This window comes from Meles meles, chromosome 3 (genome assembly GCF_922984935.1).
Source record: "Meles meles chromosome 3, mMelMel3.1 paternal haplotype, whole genome shotgun sequence".
In the NCBI taxonomy this organism is placed as follows: domain Eukaryota; kingdom Metazoa; phylum Chordata; class Mammalia; order Carnivora; family Mustelidae; genus Meles; species Meles meles.
Genome location: NC_060068.1, coordinates 120,413,425 through 120,420,218, shown reverse-complemented (window position 1 = coordinate 120,420,218; position 6,794 = coordinate 120,413,425).

Below are 6,794 nucleotides of genomic sequence, written 5' to 3'. Positions count from 1 at the left end.
GGAGAATCTGCTTGGAGTCCCAGGAGGTGGGATACGTTTCAGGAGACCTTAAGAGAAGAATTCATTAAAAACAAACAAACAAACTAAAAACACATGGTATGTCTCTGAGCTGGGGGGAAGAGGCCTGGGCAGCCGTCCTCCATCCTGCACCCTGATCTGTGGCCTTGCTCGGAACTTTAGCTCGATTGTCTCGATTGTTCGTTCCCAGAGTCCTGTGCATGTGAACACATCGCGGTGCCAGCCCACAGGAGCTGAGAGTGCCAAGAAGTCCCTGTCTACCTGCACCAGGTTGGAAGGGCTCGCAGTGCTGGCTTCAAACTCCCTGTCTTGTGTTCCTTTTATGTCCTCATGTGCCAAGATTTTGCTAAACCCTCTCTAGGCACCCAAGAAGGACCAGCTGTACCCTGGGGCACTTCCAGCCTGCCACCTGTAAGGGTTAATTCTCCACCTTCCTTGCCGTCCTCCCTCTCCGTCTCTGAGTCCCTCTGGAAAAAGCAGCATAGAATCATCTGTGCATGTGTGGGCAGGGAATATATAGTTTTCTGAATCTTTTCATAGCCCGTAGTGCAGTAGCGTCCCCACCAGGATCCTTTGAAACAGGCATTGCTGTACCCATTTCACAAATGAGGATAATCAGGACTCTAGAGGTCCCACGGCTAGTAGGTTGCAGCCCCCACATCTGGATAACTCCAAAACAAGTTATTGCATTACAACCAGATTCACGAGGGTTTTTCAGGGAAAGAACCCAGGCCTTGGCACCTGGGAGACCCAGGCTGGAAACTGACTCTGACCTTGGGTACGCCATTTTCCTGTTTATCTCAGCATCTCAGGGTTTGAAGGGGCCACAGTAATCTGAAGCCTGGCAAAGCAAAGGCACTCGTTCGATGTTATTGTCCTCCCTTTGAGGAGGTTTGGCTCAAGGAGCAGAAGTCACCGATTCTGGGGTCTTCCAGCCCTGCTTGGACCATATGGTTCTCCCTTCCCTCCCCCTGGTCTGAATGCAGCCTTGGAAAATAGAATGAGTCTCTCAAGCCTGTGGGTGTGGAGAAGCCCCAGTGCTGGTCCCTTCCTGACTTCATGCCCACTCACTCCCAGCAGGCCTGGCTGCTCATTAGCATAATCCCACTGCCTATGGGTACCGGCCATATGAACATTCTTTCTGGTTCCCCAGCGCCCTGAGGAAAGGAAGACTGTGCCATCCCCACTGCTTAGTAATTCCACTAGATATGCCAGAATGCCACTCCAGGTGGACTGGTCCGGCTGATTGAAACAGTTCCTTCTAATGGTCTTTAGTTTTCTTCCAGAATGAATGCCTTAGTGTATCAGTTTTCCATTCATTAGACGCTGGACCTCTGCCCGAGAAAGCTCAGCTGGATCGAATGGAGACACTCTCCCTCCCTCCCCAGCATGCAGCACTGACTGGGATGGACCCAGGGGCGCCCTTCCTCACCCCCTCTCAGCATCTTGGTGGAGATAATGTGGGCTGGTTCGATTTTCAAGGATAATTCCTAGCCATGGGCCAGTCCAAACTGTAATGGGAGGAAAAACACTGAACACCTACTATGTGTCAGGGATTGTACTAAGTACTTAGCAAATAATTATTCCATAATTATTTGCAATGTGCGTTTAGTACTTACTGTGTACCAGATCTCGAGGCAAATACTTTCCATGAATTATTTCTCATCCAAGTTTCAGAAATACCCTTGAGATCTGTAACTATTATTATCCACATATTTAACATAATGATGCTGAGACTAGAATAGTAACTTGGCCAGGATCACAGTAACAAGCTATCATACACCTAGGTTCATGTGACTCAAAATCTTAGTATGCAAACCAATTTTATAATATCAACTAATGTGATCTTCATAATAACCCATAAGAATGGGGTTGCTAATTCCATTTTATAAATGAGAAGACAAAGCACGTAAGTGGTATATAACTTGAGTCTCTCTCTGAGGTCTTGTGCCTGCTAAGTGGGAAGGATGGGATTTGAACTCATGAAGCCTGACTTAGAAAGTGATACTCAAGGATTGGCTCTAAAACCCCATGAGATTCTTGAACCTTGTGTTCCTTCGTGGCTAAATGCTCTTTGTCTTTGCCTGACCTAAGTAGTGAGCTTCTATATAGCCCTCAAGACCCAGTTCAAATGCTCCTCATCAGGAAAGTTTTCCCTAATTATTCCAAACATGTTTGTTTGCTTCCTTCTCTGTGTACTTAGATAACCAAGGCTGTATAGACCCAGTTGTCATATTCTATTTGTATCTGCCTCTCCCATTAAACAGTAGCTCCTTACAGTGGGATCCAAATCTTACTTGTTTGCATATCCTTATTCTGAACACAGAATAGGCACCAATGTAATGATGGGATATAGAGATTTGCTCATTTCTTTTAGCCACTTTGGGATCTTTGAATATATTTCTTGATATACTATATCCATATAATCTATTTAGTACATACAGATCAGTGATTTTCAATTGTGAGTGCATGTCAGAATCACACAAAGAATTTTTAAAAGGTCAAATTCCAAGCCTAAAATCAAAACCATAAGAAATAATTATTGGTGGGGATATGGAGAAATGGGAACCCTTGTGCACTGTTGGTAGAAAAGCAAACTGGTGTAGCCACTGTGGAAGACAGTATGGAGGTCCCTCAATAAACTAAACATAGAGGGCCACCTGGGTGGCTCAGTCAGTTAAGCATCTGCCCTCAGCTCAGGTCATGATCCCAGGGTCCTGGGATCAAGCCCCACATTGGGCTTCCTGCTCAGCGGGGAGCCTGCTTCTCCCTCTGCCTGCCACTCCCCATGCTTGTGACCTCTCTCTCTCTGAAAAGTAAGTAAATAAAATTTAAAAAAATTTTTAAATTAAAAATAGAATTAGCCTATGATCCAACAATTGCGTTACTGGGTATTTACCCACAGAATACAAAACACCAGTTCGAAGAGATACTTGCATGCCTATGTTTACTGAAGCATTATTTACAAGAGCCAAATTTTGGAAGGAAGGTGAACATCTGTCGACAGAGGAGTGGATAAAAAAGTGTGGTGCCCTATGTACAATGGAATAGTACCCAGCCATTAAAAAGAGAATGAAATCTTACCATTTGCAACTACATGGAAAGATCTGGAGAGTATAATGCTAAGCAAAATAAATCAGTCAGAGAAAGACAATACCACATGATTTCACTCATATGTAGAATTTAAGGAACAAAACAAATGAACAAAGGAAAAAGACAAAGGCAACCCAAAAAACAGAACTTTAACTATAGAGAACAAACATGGTTACCAGAGAGGAGGATGGGGCAGTGTACTTAAGATCACACTTAAGACGAGCACAGAGAAATGTAAATTGTTGAATCACTATATTGTACACCCAAAACAAATATAATACCGTGTATTAACTACGTTAGAATTAAAATTTAAAAAAAAGTTTAGATTGCAGGATCCTACTTGACGTCTACCAATCATATATTACCATAGCTAATATCATATCCGTCCAGGACCCCATCAGTCACCCTCTTAGCATACAGGTAGGAATGTCACCTCGCTGAAGCAATCAGAGTCGCTCCCTGGGAATTTTCCACGGGAGCCATAGGGAGGAGTTTTCTTTGTGCTTCCCGTCATAGAGCTGGGAAAACGTGACTCTGGCTGGCAGGAACTACGTTCCCAGCACCCCTAGAAAGGCTATCTTCTGTAGGGGCTGGCGTGGGAAGAGAGGAACATTGAGAGAAAGAGAGAGAGAACACCCAGTCATCCCCAAGTTTCACTCCAGTCTTGCCCTTTGGGAAGGTTGATGAACTGAGATAAAGAATTCCCCTTTTTTTCTCACGCTACTTTATAAGAGGTTTCTGTCACTTGCAAAAGCTCTGTGTGGTGTATATACATTATGGGGTATATACACATTTTAACGAATTACAATGTTATGCAGTATTTTTTATAAGAAAAGATAAATAAGGGTGGAAATACTCCTTATACCCTGACCCATTGGTATAATATCATATAGCACATAGCTTGGGACTATGTGCCCCTGTGCAAGGACATCATCTCACGACGTGGTCCATGTGTGTGTCCCACACTGACGGAAAGAGTGGGGAGGATTTCAGCACAATTGAGTGGAATCCCATTTTTTGTGAAGACAAGGAGTCCTCTCTTTTTTTATTATTTATTTTTTAATTTTTAAATTTTTTATTAACATATAATGTATTATTAGCCCCAGGGGTACACGTCTGTGAATCGCCAGGTTTACACACTTCACAGCACTCACCATAGCACACACCCTCCCCAATGTCCATGACGCAGCCACCCTCTCCCTCCCCTCCCCTCAGCAAACCTCAGTTTGTTTCCTGGGATTAAGAGTCTCTTATGGTTTGTCTCCCTCCTGATCCCATCTTGTTTCATTTTTAAGGAGTCTTCTCTTGAGGAGTAATACAATCTTGCTTCTTTTCAGAGAGAAAACTGGATGGAAAATAGAGGGCCACCACCAAAGATGGGTTGGAAAAATCCATGTTTTTGGTTATTTATGGGGATTTAAGAGATTTTCAATATGAGTCTTGTTTGTTCCGATTTCAACTTTACTTGTTGATATCACTTTCGATATGATCAGCCTCCATAGTATATAACGGGTGTTCTCTTAATATTATCTGTCCACTGCTGGTGGCTTTTCAAGAGTGTTACAAGACACCTCTCAGCCCATCTCCCTCCTTCAGAATAATCTGGTCCACGTTTCTCCATATCTTTGTGTTCATTTGTCTTCTATAATGAACGCATGTCCATCACGCATTGAATCATTCACTAAGAACCTGCTAGATGACAGGCTTTGCTCTGGGTTCTGTGACACCAGCATTGATCAGAAGTAGCTCCTGGCCTCAAGGAGGTTATAATTTCTTGTCTTCCAAGAGGCAGACAAGGAAATAGGGTATCATGTGCTGTGGCAGAGGGATTAATAAAGGGTGGTCCGGGCATAAAGGAGGGGTCCACTAGCATTAGCAGCAGGCTGCAGGGGTAGGGGGATGTCACAGCAGGGCAACTTGGCTCTGGGTTTTGACATACGTGTAGGAGTTTACCAAGCAGAGAAAGAAGGAGAACATCCTAAGGCTGCAAATATTTCCCTATTCAACTTCAAAAATTGTGTCCCCAAACACGTACTTCATAGTAACGGATCTTTTTTTTCCCTCTTACCAAAAGAAAAAAAAAAATTGGAGAAGGAAAGAATTTATATTCTACTTGGGGATTTGTCTGGGACCTTTTCCTAACCTACACAACAGCCTCCTGAGGAAAGGAGAATCTGGTAAAATATCTTATGTCTAAAAGCCACAAAAATATACAGAGAAGGAGCGAAGTTTGACATATAAATACATTATATAAATGCATTCACAGCTCAATTTCCTCACGCTCTGACTGCCAGTAATTTACTCAGACAGCTTCGGCTGAAACTATGTCTCACATGATATAATAATCTGGAAAGGTGTGTTAGAATTTTCTTCATTCTACAGCACTTTATTTTTTCCTTGCCAAGAAAACATTATATCATTTAGCTTCTGGCTTCTCTGATTTGAGGTAGGTGGGAAATAGACCCAGTTCTCCCTGGCAGGAAAATCAAGTGATTTCTGTACTTGTAAATGTTTTCTTTGTGTTCAGTTTTGATTGATGTGTCTAGTGCCTTAGAGCTCATATGAGGCTCTCATCCTTCCTTGACAATGACCCAGGGAGATGGACCTATGGTTCACTGTCCTTTACGGGTAAGGGAACTGAGCTCAGGAAGGCAGGAGAGCAGAAGGAAGAAGAGGAGAGAAAAATAAAGATTGAACGGGTGCTTGGCTTTTGCAGGCACTTTTCACATGTAAGACCCGTTAAGTCCTCCAAACACTCTTAAAAAGCAGCTGTTACAAGCCCATTTTACAGGTGAGGAAACTGAGACGTGAAATGAACCATTAGATATCAGCAGGGTCCCCATGTGACCCCAGGTCCCTTGCCAAGCCCCCGTTACCCCAAGCCAAAGCTCAAGGCTCTTCGACACCATCACACTGCCTCACAGGACTGTTCTGACGACCTACCATGTGCCCACCCTTAGCTCGGGGAGATGAAGACGGTGAGCCATGGATCCTCCCCTCCTGAGCCCCGAGCTTGATGAGGAGCAAAAACAAAGGGAGATGTTTCAGAAGGAGGACAGGGACTGAATGAAAACTGCCACCTTTGTGAAGTCATGACACGTGCCAGATAATCACAGAGGGAAGCATTTGGTCAATTCTCCTGACGGCCTGGGAGGTAGCCGTGAATATTAGCTGAGATTTAAAAAAAAATATGTTTATTTATTTATTTGAGAGAGAGAACAGAGGGAGGCCCAGAGGGGGAGGGAGAGAGAGGATCCACAAGCAGACTCCCTGCTGAGTGTGGAAGCTGACACCGGGCTGGATCTCATGGCCCTGAGATCATGACCTGAGTCTAAACCGAGAGTTGGCTGTTTAACTGACTAAGTCACCCAGGCACCCCGTGATCTGATTTTGCTGTCCAAAACCCAATGCCTTGAAATCTGCAGCAGATTTCAACACAGGCTGCTTGATTCCAAAGTGCGGGGGAAGGTCCCAGAGCTTGCTTAGCCTTGGAGGCCCACCGTCCGGCTCCATGCCTGCTTCTGCCTCTTATGAGCTGTGTGTGCTTGGGCAAGGTACCTCCCCTCTCTGAGCCTCCATTTCCAAGGCTGTAAAATGAGTAATTAACTCAAGGTTGTGCTGTGAAGATTAAATGTCAAACACCTTGTGTTGGGAAGAGCCACCTTCTGCCTTCTGGTCATTCC